Genomic DNA, 16,767 nt, shown 5'->3' with positions numbered 1-16,767 from the left:
TTTCTTTTTTTTTGCGACAGAGTGTTACTCTGTTGCCTTGGGTAGAGTGCAGTGGCATCATTGTAGCTCACCGTAGCCTCAAACTCCTGGGCTCAAGTGATCCTCCTGCCTCAGCCTCCCGAGTAGCTGGAACTATGGGCGCCAACCACAACACTTTGCTGATTTTTCTAATTTTAGTAGAGATGGGGTCTCACTCTTGCTCAGGCTGGTCTTGAACTCCTGAGCTCAAGTAATCCTCCCACCTTGGCCTCCCAGACTGCGAGGCTTATAGGCGTGAGCCACCACATCTGGCTTGCCTTCAGTATTATAGTGGTCTACAGTAGATCAAAATATCTGTTTTAAGGGAAAATCACTATTGGAACAACACAGAGTGCCTCAGAATGCTGGATTTACTCTGCTTGCATTTTCTTTCATGGTCTTATGTTGTTTTAAATTTCTAACTGGATATGAACAAAATGGTAGATTTCACCTAGCATATCACCTTGGACTTTGTCACGACTCCTCACATTCAGAATGCTAATTTTGATCCTGCATCTTATCCTCACAAAATTAATTTAAAAAATAGGGAATGAGAAGTAGATGGATGGTCCTAAAACGAGATAAAAAAATTTGTTTTGCAACTGGCTGCTCTTTCACGCGAAAAATAAACCAAAACAATTTATGGTAGTCTGCTGATTTAATGGGTCTCCTGGTGGGAGGAAAAATTATTTAAATCCTTTCCTACACCTCAGAAGAAAACACATTTTGTGAACATGTAAATTTCCTCTACCTAGGGTATCCACATGGGCTGGATTCTGGGGTTTAGTTCCAGTGGTCCTGTACATACCTCCAATTACATTGATGGGGGGGATGGTGGTGATACTGTGTGTGGTGCTGGTGGGGTGGTTGTGGTAGGTCCTAAGAGAAGTGAGTTCATAAATTTATTATTAGATAGAACTGAAAGTTCCCTTCATCGCACCTGGACGTGGTGTGGACCTACATAATTTCCTCAGTGCAGTGGGCTGCTCCCCGCCATGCGAGTCCTGGATTAGCGGGTAGCCCTCCTCTACGCCTCCTTGGCACTGGCTCCTGCACCCACTCACGCCTGCATCGTGTGCGCACTTGCTCTGGCGTGCTATCCTTTCGCCTCCCCTTCTTAGAGATCAGCATTCTCACCCCCACCTTTTTGCCTTCCAGCCCTCAGCTTTTCTCTCTGCCATATCTATGCTCTTGGAGAAGATTCTTATGTTGCAAGGCGGGAGCTGAGAGGAAATTGGCTGTAAATAGGGACTGGGAGGGAAGAAAGAATGGAAAAGATACATGTAAGCCCTTCCAAATGCTAGAGGTAATTCATCTCTTATCTCTTAGGTGCCATTGATGATAAGTTGGAATGGAAACAGTTAATAATACCCACACCATTCATGCTGCTCAGAAAAATGAAATGTTGAACAGTAGGTAGTTTTGAAAATTTAATTGTTTCATAATCACTGGGTTTTTCAATACTATTTTCTTGTTTGGAAAAATTATGAAATTGCCATTTTTGTAGATAAAAAATGTCGAATATCAGCAATTTTATATAATTCAACTTAATAATAGCAAGCATTCTGTGGTATCTACACCAGTGGCATTTGGGAGGAAAATTTGTCTCTTTTCTACCACTAAAAACTAATCTTCCTGTTGGACAATTTAGAGAAGAAAGTAATTTGCTGAGTTTTTGGAAACAAAGTTTTCTTAAGGACTCAACTAATATTACTGTTGTTAACATTGTAAGATTCATAATTCCTCTGGTTTTTAAGTTTCTTCTGAACTAGAAGAAAGTAAGAAGCATGACAGAGTGTAAGTTTGGTAAAGTATAAGGAAATTAATATCTATAAAATGGACATGATTACTCATGTATCAGAGGTATTCTTCTTCTGACTAAAACTATGTCTTAAGTCCTTAAGATACTTCATTTATATGGTGTATTTAAGAATCAATTTTCAATCATTAACTACTTGAGGGATTAATATAGAAAGAAAATTGAAGTAATCCATTGAGGATTAATCTGAAAATAAGATTAAGTATTAATATCTCTAAAATCCTGGACCCAGCCAATGGAGAAATGGTGAGTTTATGAAGCAACTCCAATTATGAAGAGGTTATTTGTGGTATAATTACTGTATAGATTCAAGGACTCCTGAACTAACTTTATTTTTCTGTGAGAAGACTTATAATGAAGTTACTGTTTATGCTTTCCTGAACCTTTCTCTTTTCTTCTAAATTTTCCTATATCTTTTTGTTTTTAAGGTTTCCACAACTGGATTGTCTACTAGGGCAAATTGTCACCCATGGCAGTAAAACTTGTTTTCTTGGGGTCAGGGTGAGTTTGTGTGGATTTTTACCTGATTTATTATTCCATCTGACTTGGGTCTGAAATTGCCTGTCAAGTGTTGTTTAATATATCCTGGTACTCAGAGTAAATAGCTGGTGGTAGTTTTTTGTAAATGATACTATCAAGGAAACAAGTCAATGAAAATGAATTCTCGTAGGAAAGCTTAATTTAATTTTGCTTTTTTTAAGATGTGAGGAATATATTCAAATATTCACTGAAACTGAAGTTCAAGCAACATATTTTGTTAATGATGTTAAGTTTGTGGAGTGTGTCTATTAATATAATAGACATCTCTTTCTGAGTGGTAATTAAGTGACAAAAGGTTATCATATTATTTTTAACATGTGTTTAGTGACATCAATGGACGGACATAGGACAAGAGGGTGCAGTAGTATTTGGGGGCTTGCTTTAGGTTGGGGATGTCCTTGAAAACTAAAGTTACTGAGACAAAAAGGCCAGATTGGGAGAAGAAAAGTTAATGCAGTGCAAATAGAGTCTATTAAACTAGAGCAGAAGCATTAGTGAACAGCCAAGACCACAGAAAGTTTAAAACATTTGAGAGCTTTTCCGAGGGCTGCTGCTAGTCCATATGGCACTTTGTGCAAATTAGACAAAGGCACCACTTCCACAAGACATTTTACTTCCATCTGATGGAAAATTGTTGAACTATACAATTTTTAGAATAAGACTCTTTATTGCCATGTGCTGGGAAATTGTAATATAAATAATCAAATTAGTCATCTTCAAATCATCAAAGTTTTAATAAAAATACAAACAATTTTCAAACTAATAGAGATGCTCATGATGAGACTGGTACCTCCTTAAATGTGGTGCTCTTATGCAGTGCACAACCTGAACAACCTGCAGGCTGGCTCTGCTTTGTTGGGACAGAGTCTAAGGAAGGGAGGCTTTAAAAATTTTTTCAATATATTTAGGGGGTACAAGTGCAGTTTTGTTACAGGGACATATTGCATGACAGTGAGGTCTGGGCTTTTAGTGTACCTTTTTATTAAGGTCTGTTCCTAGGGGACAGAGAAGAGAAGGAAGAGTTTGAGGTATGGCTTTGATTAGAAACTTGAGTGCCTTGAAAGAAACTTATCAGATACAGATACATAGTAGTTAGAGGTTTGGGGCCTCAAAGGGGTTGCCTGAGCTTTCTAGGGGTATAACTAGGAAAGAAAAACCTAAACTGGGTTTAGACCAAATTTACAACTGAGTTTCTGCCTTGTAGTGATATATAGTGTGTACTTTGAGATTTCCCCACACTTTAATAAAGTAAGCTTTGTTGTGTAGACTGCTACCTGTGTGATGTTCTTGTTCTCAAAGACTACTTAAATTTGGACTTTTTTCCTCCATAAAGGAAGTTGCTTTCAGAATGTTGAGTGCATTCGTAATGGATGGCTCTTTATTACTTACAAATTTTTACAATTAATCTTCTGATGAAACAGAAAGCTATTACATTGTTGTTAATATGTATGTTAATGTGTATTTAGTAGGTGTTAGTTACAAATACAGGGCAAGAGGGATGCAGCAATACTCTGGGATCTTATATAGGGCTACCAGTGGAGCGTGTGAACAATGATTGAAACATTATTGAGGAAATAACAGATATGGAAGAAAAGCTCCCGCAGTGAAGCTGGGTGGCAGCAGTCGTGGCCACAGGAGCTGGAGTCATGGGTGGAGAGGATGGTGGTGCGGCTGGGGTGGCTGGGTGGCTGTGGCAGAGGGCTGGCAGCAGCCACTGTGGCACTGAGGACTCATGAGAAGGAAGAAGTGGCAAGTGGAAAGATGCCAGGCCATAGACACAAAAGTGTACGACCTAAGAAAAAGCTTTTGCTTCCTTGGGTGCTGAGCACAGAATGGACCAGAGGGAAATTCAAGGGGTCTCCTCTTTGTGGGCTGTGAAGGCCATTTTCTTATTGTATCGTGGATAAATGATAGGTTACACGGTGGGGGAGGGATTTGATACTCTGAATACAGAAGCATAGAAACATGACCAACTAAGAAACCCATTTATGAGATTTAGGACGAAAGGCTCTGGCATTACTGACATCTGAAACCTCCACTCCCTTCCCCTTCAAACAAGAAAGAAATGATGTAGTTTTTTTTTTTTATTGTGAGTGGGGGAGGCAGAAAGAAAAGGGGACACAGGATAAGGAAGGCTTATATTAATCAATTTTTCCCACAGATAGTTGTGTAGCTGCTTTATATTGGGGACGTTTTTTTGTTTTTGAGACAGTATTTTATCACTCTGTCACTCAGGCTAGAGTGCAGTGGTGTGATCATAGCTCAGTGCAACCTCAAACTCCGGGGCTCAAGTGAGCCTCCTTCTTTGGTCTCCCGAGTAGCTAGGACTACAGGTATGTGCCACCACACCCAGGTAATTTTTTAAAAAATTTTTTGTAGAGATGGGATATCACTATGTTGCCCAGGCTGGTCTTGAATTCCTGGCCTAAAATGAGTCCCAGAGTGCCTTGGTCTCCCAAAGTGCTGGGATTACAGGCATGAGCCACTGCACCTGGCTTACTTTGTGGCTATGATGTCTGATGGTTGTGTGTGTGTTTTTTTTTTTTTGCCTTGGGAATGTCAGGGAAAGAGAATATAAAGACATTTTGGATCTGATATTTGGCGCCTGTGATACTGAGCTCATAATTTTGTTTCATTTTTCCTTACCTTTCAGTAGAGAGAATGATATTTGCTATTAGAAAACACTGAGGGGATATTTGTGAAAGCACCCACTTAACAAATGTTAAAATAAAATGGAATGATAGGTTGGACAATGATCTGGTGTTCTCACCATCATGAATCTTCATAATTTTTGGATTGAAATATTTTGTCACTGTATGGTTCAGATAATTGTCCTGATTATTTTTAAGAAGAGATCCTTGATGGTGATTATGTAAACATGTACTTACTCTGCAGCAAGAGAGATTTAGACATTGAGTAGCTTTTCCAAGAGGGAAGTTGGTGGGTTATCCTGCGATGGAGGCTTTTGGATTAGGTATATGCTACCGTGTGCTTAATGCGTACTTAACGGAACAGAACGACCTGACAGTGTGCAACTGCTAATGACAGCTCCCTTCTAGTGAGTGCTCTTGGCTGTGCCTGGAACACTCATCATCTCATTTGCTCCTTGCAGCACCCCGAGAGGCAGGTGCTGCCCTCGGGGCTCCTTGTGTAGCTCTGAGAGGCCAAGGGTGGAGCTAGGGTGGCAGCCAGACATGCCGTCACCACCAGGCTTTCCTGCTTCCTTGGACCCGGACTGGCTCCACACTTAAAGGTCTTTTTCATTTCTCAGATTCTAGGCATTTCAGACCAGCCTATCTCATCTCTCACAACTGCTTTAAAATTGGGCGGTTAAGTCTATCATTAGAGGGTACCAGCTGAACAAGGCCAGAGGAGCCCTAGAAATAAATTTGTGCCACATAATGAGATATGTGAGGGAATTATTGGTTACAATTTATTTGTTTCCCAGAGATCTTAGAGACTTTTAAAGGCTATATATAATTTTTCTACTCAAGAAGGTCCTGTGATTCTGAAATATCTAAATGACTGAAATATCCTCAGATTTAGAGAATGTCAAGAAACCCAGCAGTGTGTGTATCTTATTTTCTGCTTTAAAATTATCCTTAAGCATAAATTAGGGTCTCAGAGTCTATTTTTTCAGGGAGGGTGAGGTTAATCTTTTCCCTAATCCATCTTTTTTCTTAGGCAGAAAATACAAGAGAAGAAATGACCAGACATATTTTAAATCCATAGATCCAGAGCCCCGACTTTTGGGATATTGGTTGTTGGGGGGAAGGGGAGGCAGATTCAATAAATGTCACACGGGCAATTCTGTTAAGATGATAGAAACCATATAAGCTTCTTTGTTGTCCATTTTTAAATGATGCCTAAGACTGTGTGCTGCTGTCTTGCATGCGTTATTATCTAGCTGCTGTAGTGAGGAATTAAACCTGTGGTCTGACATTAGGCCAGATTTTATTAAACTAGGTCATCAGGGCAGAGGGGGGGCTGGGTCCAACTGGCACGGAGTCAACTTTGGCGGTTAAATCGGTAAGCATGCCAGCAGGCAAACGAAATGACTTCCCTCTTGCTATTAGGAGCAGATAGCAGGGAACCGTGTAATATTTGAACACACGTCCAGTTAATGATGAATTACGATGAGGATCCCGGGAAAGTTCCTGTGATACTCATATTATGTCAAAGGAGTTCATCATATTTGAAATTATCACAGAAATTCCAGAAGAATTAAAAATGAATGGGCCATTATTCAAGTGTTGTGTGAGTTAGTGCTTCAACCTGCACATTTTAGTACAATGTGGATTCTGCCCGCTCCTTGTAGAAGCCCTGAGAACCTGAGGCGACATCGCCGTCTGGCAGTGACTTCCCGGGGCAGGAGCCAGGGCTTTGCACAGGGAGATCAGGCAGAGATGCATTTATAGTTCTTCCTCTGAAGGTTTGGTTTGGTTCTGTCTAATGCTAGGAGAATGAATTAAATGGCTTTTTAAAAAATGGCTTTTTGAAATGTGCTTTTTCCTGAAAGGGATTTTATATTTAATTCTTCATCATATTTATGTAGTTGTTTATTCATTGTAATTTGTGTCCTGATTTTTAAAATGCTGTGTGTGTGTGTGTGTGTGTGTGTGTGTGTGTGTAATGTTCAGCTGCTAATATGAGGATATTCAGATACTCGGAGAGGAAGAATAGCCTTTTCAGAAGTAGTCATTGACCCCACGTGGCTTGGGGAGCAGCCTTGGCACATAGGGAGGGAGGCCGGGTCTGCTGCATTTTCTAATCTTGTTCTTGTAGGTTCCACTCGTTATTAGAATGTGAACTTCACAAGGACAGAGGTTTTGTCGGCTATTCTCCTGGCACTCTTGATCAATGAATGCCTAATATTAACACATATTGGGTGCTCATTAAATGTTTCTAGAATGAATGAAGCAACTTTGAAACTTGTGGCCATGGGAAGTAGAATTCTTCTTTCATCTCAATTGGAGGAAAATAGGAAGATTTATATAGCTTTTCTCTTATTCATTCAACAGCACAGAGATGTATTGAAAGATCAAAGCAGCACTTCATTTAAGAATCTGGAAGGAAAAAATTTCTTATTCACGGTATATAACTTACTTAACTGAAGGACTGGCTTTGTGGTCTCTCTTTATGAGTGTGTGTGTGTTTTTTTTTCTTTTACCTAGACAACCTGTTCTCCTTGTCACTCAGGACGAGATAGTACACAGTCCATAAGCAAGCCATGAGGAAGGTTGAAGTGGAATTTGGTAGATCTCTGGGTCGTATCATGGCTCTAGCATTTTTCAGTGTGTGACCTTACTTACATTACAGTTCCTTATCTTAAAATGGGATGGGGCCTGGCTTGCAGCTCCTCAAGGATTCAATGACATGACAAGGGAGAATACTCAATATTGTAATGGTGCGTGGCAGAAAGTAAATGTTGCTTTTCTCTTCTGTGTGAAGGCATAGTTAAATTCTCCTTTAATAATTTGACATTCCTAGACTTGCTAACTTACTGCTTTTTTAAAAGAAGTAGGGTGTTTTTTTTCTTCTCCTTCAGAATAGGGCATATCAAACAGTGTCCTGTAAGGAGATAGAGCTGCTTGAGTTATGATTTGGCATTGTGGAGCATGTTTAGGCATTTACATAACGGCACTGCTCTGAACTAGTTTGTTAATGAACCACCATTCTTAAATATGGAAGCCACGTGAGAGACCATGGGGAAATCTACACTAAATTTTTGAGGTCTACAATCCAGGGCAGCTTTCTCTTCCAAGTTTAATTTAAAGTAATAGTCATTCTCTGTGTAACTAAAATACTTGAAAGAATTATATTACAAATACTGGGCTAATTATAAATTCTAAGATGCATTTCAGTTCACTTGAGCGTTTTAACATTCACCAGGACATACAGATACACTTCTGAGTTCATCAAGTCAAAAGCTGTATGTGTCCTTTAAATATTTTAGTTCTGGTTTCTTCTTTCCTCTTTAGGAGAAATTAAATTATCTGGGCAGGTTACTCTCCACAGACTATTATAAATGTGCAAATATTATGCCACTTACAGTGCATATTTAATAGACTGCTTGTCAGAAGAACTCATGTTTTCTTCCGCTTTATGTAGGAGCAGTTCTTGTTATGCATTCAGCAAACAAAATGCATGCTTAACAAAACCAGTGAATCTTGACAGCAAAAGGATATAAAGACTCATTTTTCCCCTTCAAAGGCAGACATAACAAAAATGATAGGGAGGAAACTGGCTCATTTGTCCTGGCTCCATAGCAATTCCCCATTCCTCGTGGTTCCCTCTACTTTATGCTATAGTTATTTACGAACACACATTATTTCCTTACTGGGCACTTGCTTCCTCAGTGGCATGATCCATGTCTTATGTACTTGCAATATTACTTGGCAAAGTGCCTCACACATAATGGGGCTCTGTAAATATTTGGTGAATGAATGAAGATTCCCTAAACGAAGCACAGAGGGTTGGATTTGTTGTTTGTGGTTATCCTAGTTTAAGATGGGGATGGTGTGGAAGAGCTCATGTCCTTGTTAGATCCTGCGTGAGCCATTGCACTGCACTGTGTTTAGGAGGGCACGAGAAGCCTGTCAGGAAATCACCTAAAGTAACTTTCATTGTAAAGTGGGAATATATTGAAATAAGCATGAATGATTTAGAGTTTCTGCTGATAAAGTCAATATCACTTGAGTTTTTTCATGGCCTTTTGATTCTTCTTGTTGGCTCCAGTGGAAAAGAGACGGAAGGTCAAGTTTTTGCCTTTCAGAGAGAGGGACAAGGGGCATAGGAGCTCTAACTTTGAGTTTGTCAATGGGAGGGAGGAGTGCGGGTGAGTGGTCCAAAGGAAAAGGCAGGAGGATCCCAAGAGAGGTGCGCAGGGGGATGGATATCAGACCTAGATTAGAGTTTAGAGGACACTAAGGAAAACTTTTGACATTTTCAAGACTTCTTTTGATTTTTTAACTCTCCCCCTTGTCTACTATTTCCACTGTGACTTCTGTCTTGTCGCTGCTCTGGCAAATTGATAAGGAGTTGGCAGCATGGTTTTGCAGGGGAGGCCTCATTTCCTTCCCTACATGGTCCAGTTCCTCTGTCTGTGACTCTTGTTAGCATCTTCCCAGACTTTCTTCCATTCTTGGCTTTTTCAGCACCTACCAGGCCCATCTCCTGGCTGGTCTAAATCTCCTGCCAGGGCATTGTCCAAGGAAACCCCACCTTGGAGTTATACTTTCTAATGCTAGCTGGACCTTGTATAGCTGAGGCCCTGGGCATGCATGGTCTGCAGAGCTCAGCCTTGGTAGGAAAGCGGGAGGGAGGGAAGTCCCTAGCCCCCCTCACCACGGTAGACTGGCTTTTACTTGGGCTGTCTGCCTGCTGCGACAGGCTCAGCCCTCCCTGCTGATGTTAGTAAAATGGTAATTAATAAAGGCAGTATCACTTGAGCTTTTTTTTTTTGGTGTCCTTTTGATTCTAGCCCCACCCTCTTCCCCACCAATCTCTCTGGTTTTAATGAAAGGACATTTTTGGCCTCAATGGTCTAGATCTCAGCCTGGGTGATTTTGCCCCTTCTTCTGGGGACATTCAGCAATGTCTGGAGACATTCTTGGCTGTCACAGCTAGGGAGGTGCTACCAGTGTCTAGTGGGTAAGGGACAAAGATGCTACTCATTTCTCCTGTGATGCTTAGGACAGTCCCCTCCAGTTTTCTGACCCCAAAACATCATTAGTGCCAAGGTTGAGAGCCCCTGATCTGGATGAATAGCTTACATTGCTCATCAGAATTTTATAAGATCCAAAATCACATGTGCCCATAAAGATATAAAAAAAAGATGATTTTGAACAAAAGGGGGTTGGAAGGTGAGGTGGGAATGAGAAGGATGGTAACGATTTTTCACTGTTGGCCTCTTTTATTTTATTTTGGCTTTTGCTGCAAAATCTTCTTATAACAAGCTAGTTTTCATTATTTAGTCCGTAAGAGAAATAGTTTTGATTGTTGCTTAGCATGTTTTGGAGAACTTTATTAATGGATCCCCAGTGTCTGGCACAGACCCTGTAACATAGTCCACGATGAATATGTATCTGTTGGGTGAACGCATAAATCCATATATTCCCGGAGATAGTAGCATTTTATGTGTTTCCCAAATACTCGCCTTGTACTTTCACAGTTAGCTAAATGGACAGTGTACTGCCAGAGTTTTTGAAAGTCATCATAAAAATTCAAAGTGAGTGTTAGGTCAGTAAAAATAAGACACCTGGCTCTCCAAAAGGGAGAAACTAGGAAGTCATCAACTCTAGCATCAGCTTGTTTGGAAAGCTGAACAGGCAGAAACACGGCAGAAGTTCACAAAAGCTCACTTGGTCTAGGGCCACGGAGGAATATGCTCTAAGCAAACAGCTGCACCGAAAAGCAAACTCAACACAAACCTATAATAGGAAAACAAGTGGGCATAATGAAGAGCCCTTAGAGGACATAGAAGCTCAGCTGATTGGCAGCACTACCTGTGGCCAGGGGCACAGACTGATACAATGAGAGCCAGCTCAGAAAGCACCTTGCACTGCCCCATGGACGCCATCTGTGCTGGTTCTGCTGGGAAAAGCTGGGTGCCTGACTCTTCCCAATTTCCCTCCCACCGTTTTCCTATGTGAACCTTTGTTCCAGGCAGACGTCTCTGCTTCTCCCTGAACATACCTTGTGCTGTTTCTATCTGATTGCCTGGAACATTCTTCTCCCCAGGATGCAGTTTCTCTCTCCTCTCTACTTCTGAGTTTTCTTTTCTAAGACTCAGCTCAAGTTCTATACCCTTTATGAAACCCTTCCTAAGTTTTTCTGCATCAGGAATCTTTAATAATCTAATTTCTCCCTCTCTCACTCCCTCCAAATTCAGGAAACATCTTGCAGTCATGCTTTATCAGACTTTATTCTATAGAAATCTCAGGTGTTTCAAAACAAGTAACTGGGGACAAATTCATATTTTTATGCACATTGGATTGGAGAGCATCTCCCATTTGTCCAGCAGGGGCCCATCGGATGGACGCCTGCCATAGTCTGTACACAGCACCCTGCCTGTTGGCTTAAGATGTGAGTGAATAGTCTGACAATAGCTACCTGGACAAAAAAGGCATCTGATCTGATATCTTGCCTACAAACTCCAGACCTAGAAATATACAACAGTGAAAATGTCCTAACAGTAGGCAGAGATAAGTTGCCCTATGTACAGGGCCCCATCCAGTTTTTGGATAGAGTTATAATATAGCCAGACCTTGTTTTCTCAGGGTCAAAGTACAACATGGAAGGTGTGCATGTCTCTTGCTATGCTCTGGTCTTGGCTCTTGGCAAGCTCAGGGAAAGAGGCCAAGCTTTGTTAATTGGCCAGAGCCAGCCCTGCTGGGCTAGGCATTCTGTCTGTCTCACCAGGGACCCTCTCTCTGGATTCAACTCAGAACTTTGCAATATTATGTAGAATTCCCAACAGCAGTGGGTTTTGATCAACTCTATTTACAAGAGCAATATTAAAAACATAAATTGCCCAGAGGGTATGCTTAACATTAGAGTGTTAAACAGTAGAAGGGAGAAGGGACTTGTGAAAATAAAGTATAATTTTGCTACAGAGAGTGTTCATTCTTTGTGCACCATTTTCTAAGGATGTCTCTAAACCATCCTAGAGACTGGTCTTTAGACAGTTGATTCATTTTACAGCAAAACTCAGACAGATATATTAAAATCTCATGCTGGGTATAAAAATTTCATTATTATAACTTTCATTATTAAAATTACTTGTTTTCTATTCACATGGGATCGTTGGGTAGAGAAAATTTACCTTGATTTTTGCATTTAGAATATTCAGTTGCCTGTTTACCATGGTTTCATTTATTTTTAGATGAAAATTTCCCTTTTTTGTGTGCAGCTGAGTGTATCTCTCAGTTGCCAAAGAGGAGGGGAATATTGCTATCAAATGACAATAATCGTTTATTTGCAAGTTAAAATATATTCTGAAAAGGATGGAAGCTTGTTCTTGCTTGAAGTTAGGAGGCTGGGAGATGTCTCTGAGGGCTGATTCTGTGCTGTGTTTTGTCCTATATCTTAGCACTAAGGCCTTTACTTACATTGGTATAGGAAGTAGAGAAAAATGGTAAAATGTATCTGGACTGCACCTATGAGAAATAATAAATCTGTAACATTTACATAATTTAAATGCAGGGCTGGTGATTCTGAAAGATTCTAAATTGTGTTTTTAAATGCTATTGCGTAATCACGTACATTTGGCCTCAATGGAATTCATCTTAAATGACCAGGGGTACCCAAAAGCTTGACGTTGCTGCTCTAGAGAAAAGAGGTCCGAGCAACTTGTCCCCAAAAACAAATAATCACATGTACATATTAAATAATTCAGAAAATATGTGTGGCATGACTACTGTGTATTGGGTACCATGCAGTTGTCACAGATACAGAGGTCAGTGTGGTATGGTCCTTGCCTTGCAGGAGCTTGGAGTCAAGGAGGAAATGCAGACAAATGAGCCAGCAATTATGGTAGTGGCCAGGGGCCTGAAGCATGTACAATCCTGCCATCCTTAAAAAATATGCAAAATTACAAAAGCAGAATTTGGTAGAGAAGCAAATGTGTGCTTCAAATGAGCTTATGTATCCAGAGTGGGCAGGAGCAGTGGAGCAGGACCTGGTGCCCAGCCCTGAGCCTGGCCCGGCTTCCTGGAGGAGGCAGCACTGTAGACACGTGCCGTTGCCACTGTCGCTCCCCTGAAGTGTGTTCTCCACGCAGCAGCCAGCGGGAGCCTGAAAACCCTACTTGAAATGACGTCACTGCCCTGCTCACACTTGCTTTCCATCATGCCTAGGATTAAACCCTGGAACCCCCTCCTCCTCTCTCTCGCTCCTAATGCACCTGGCAGACCTCTGCATTCTTCGCCACCTTGTTCTGATCTTGTCCTAACTAGAGAGTATGATTTGTTACATCAGTCACTGATTAGAATAGATATGATATAGAATGTATAAACAAGAGAGTACACCTGTACTGGGGGATGCATGCTCAAAGCTTCTTGCTGTTAGGGGTGTCCACGCAAGAAATCTTAATGTCCACTGCTTGAGGGTCTTGCTTTTCAAAGTGTGGTCTGAGAATGAGGCATCACCCGGGAACCTTTCAGAAATGCAGACTCTCAAGCCTCACTCCAGGCTTCCAGATCATAATCTGCATCTCAACACGAACCCCAGCTGATTTGTATGCACACTACACTTTGGGAGACACTCCTCTAGAGAATATTTTATAACAGGCTGCTTCTGTGCATCTGAAATCAGGGAGTGATTCCTCCGCACAAGAAAGTGTGGAACTAAACAGATCTGATTTTTAATTCCAGTTATGTTACTTATAAACTTGGCCTTAGGCAGCTTAATGACCCTCTGAGACCCTGTCTCTACATCCATAAAACAGGGACAACCATCCCTGCCTCCTGGAGGGTGTGTAAGGCTCGTCTGTATGTGAAGCCCTCTCGGGAACTGCAGTTCAGTCTCTCCTTCTCCCCTCTGCCTTGTTAGTCTGTGAATGCACTGAAGGGAGATAGCTCCAGCTTTGTATTCCCCAGCACAGAAGTCTTTAAACTTTTTCCTCATGTACCTCCTAAAAGAATCTTGAAAATTGTGTATACCCTCCCATTTTTCAGAGTTGCATTGAGAAGTTTTATCATAAACTTAAAAAGTTGCAAAGTAATTTCTAGGTTATTGTAAATAGTGACATTTAGAAAATGAAACTGGTTACATCACTGTTTTCAGTGTAGCCACTGGAATCTGTCATCCAAGTACTGACCAGGCCCGACCTTGCTTAGCTTCCGAGATCAGACGAGATCAGGTGCGTTCAGGGTGGTGTGGCCGTAGACGGCCAATGGATGCTGAATACCAGGTGATTTGATGGGTTCTCCGAGGGAGGAGCCAGAGAATCTCTTCCCTCCCTTCTCTCTGACTTTGGTGGTGTCTCCAGTAGCCACTGAGTCTCCTGGAAGTTCCAGCTCCCACTGGATGGGCTCACAGTGGTTCCAGCTTCCCCATGGGGACATTATTCCCAAGACTGTGGTGACACACCCTGCCTTTGTCCCTCCAGCTCAGGGGTGGTGCTGGCTTCCAGCTCTTGTGCATTTGGTGTTGCTCCAAGGTTCCCAGTTGGTGTATCAGCCCTTCTTCATTTGTGCAACCCATTCCCTGCACTAATTCCCTGCATGTCAAATAAAGTGGATTCTGTTTTTCCTGGTCAGATCCTGACTGATAACTATGCTAATCTTGACTGATATACCAATATGTGGAATTGTCCTATTGTCACTGGAAGGTGATATGTCAATGTATTATGAAAAGATTCAGGATGCATGAAGGGTGTTCTTCTCTTTAAAAAAAGGAAGGAGGACAGTTGCCAGGAGGAAAGATGTTCCCAGGAAGAACAATTTTAGAAGAAGTACAAATAGAAGATAAGAATCTATAAACTGATTCTCTTAAAATGAGCATCCTTGAAAAGTATCTGTGCTCCAGTTTGAAGATTGCTGCCTTGCAAAGCCAGACACATTGCATATTTAAGCACACCAAGTATTTGTTTGAGTAAATGAATGGCTGCATATGTACCAAAGACCCAGATTGTCCAAAAATCTTCTACAGCTGTGTTGGGGCCCAAACACGGACAACTAAGTGGAAGGCATGCTCAGTCTGGCACATCCTGAGGCTGCAGTTCATAGCTGGCTGGACTGGGCATCTCCAGGGACCTGGCACTTGGCTGAACAGATAGAGCCACTGGAGGAGCAGGCAGGATCTTGGAAGCTCAAGCAGTAATGGGCCATCAGCCGGAAACGGGGCTGCTGTTCTCACCTTGCCAGCAGCAGCAGCAGCAGCAGCAGTGCTGATGTTTGCAGTTGTGTGCATCTGCTGCTTTGAAACTCTGCCACTTATCTGGGGAAATCTCTCTGACACATGTGTTTACAGAATATCAAGTTGTGCAGTTATGGTTAGCAAACTAAACTGAAATGGCCTAAGGAGAATTTTTAAAAGGACTACTTTTTATTGGTCATAGAACAGAATCCTTCCCCCCCAAAAGAGTACTGTTTAGCATCTTTGCTTTTTGCTGTGATTTTGTTAAGCTGAAAATATATCCTGAACTTTAATCTGCATTAAGTTGAATGAGAGGAGTGGAGCTTAAAACACCCCTTTCCCCCTCACCCAAAACAAATAAAACCAAAAATCAACCAAAGAAGACACTGGTGCAGAGAGAGACCCCTGCCGTGTATAGTATGCTAACTGGGCTGGGTACCATGCTTAGTGCTATGTGCTTCAACCTGATTCTCACCTTGAACTTACCTGGTGGTTATTGTTATTGAGTCCATTTTATTGATGGAGAAGCTGAGACTCCTGTACAGTAGCTTGACTACAGCCACACAGCTAATGAAAGGCATAGCTGAAATTGAATCAGGCCTTTTTGCTTCAGAACACAACTTCTTAACCACTAAATCAAAACAGCTGAGCAGCTGAGCACACTCACCACTGACTCTCTAAGGAGGTGCTGGTATTTCCCATGGGAGCTAATGCCCATTTGCCTGATTTACCTGGGAGAGGAAGACTTTGGCATTGAGTGTATTGAGGTAACATTAAGTTTAACTTTAGCAGCAATTAATGCTGTTCAGAGAACTACACTGGGTACAGAATTGGTGGTTTCTTACAGGGAATGTTATACCAGCTGTGAAAATTTGTGAAGATGATGGCTCTGGAAGACAAAGTCAAGCCTTCTTAAACTTAGAAATTTGACCTTCCTACTAGTGATGCTTCTTTTTAAAAATCTGAAAGGTTAAAGTCACATGGTCTGTGAGCTTCCTGGAGGGATTAAAGATCAGAGATGGGTTTTTAGGAAAATGTCACGTGAGAAATGGAGTAAAAACCCAGATAAAGAACAAAGTTGGCTCTTGAAAGAAAAGGAAAAGGTACCAAACATGTGGAGTGAGGTATCCAGGAAGAAAGAGGGCTTTAAACTAATACCAGGAGGCAGCGAGTACCAGGGAACAGGCTGCCTCTGGGGAAAGGGAGAAATAGATAATTAGTGCTTTTGAAAGTCAAACTGTAGAACTGCCCTTTTCAAGTTTTTTAATAAATACAGAAGGGAATGAAAATCATTTGATATAGTAATCGGAAGCAGTGAAGGACTTGTTAATGGAGCTTTGATCACATCAATCATAGGTAAGAAAGTACTTCGCGAGTGAGAATATAAACAAATCTCAGGAGAGATGCCTACTTAACGTTCACGTTTGCGTCAGTGTTCTGCACAGAATCTTACCTTACAGTTTCACTTTGGTGTTTCCAGTTTACTTATCATCATCCATCCATCCTTCTTTTCTTTCCATAAATCCCTC

Source organism: Lemur catta, chromosome 13 (genome assembly GCF_020740605.2).
Source record: "Lemur catta isolate mLemCat1 chromosome 13, mLemCat1.pri, whole genome shotgun sequence".
Classification (NCBI taxonomy): domain Eukaryota; kingdom Metazoa; phylum Chordata; class Mammalia; order Primates; family Lemuridae; genus Lemur; species Lemur catta.
This window is presented reverse-complemented; position numbering follows the sequence as displayed.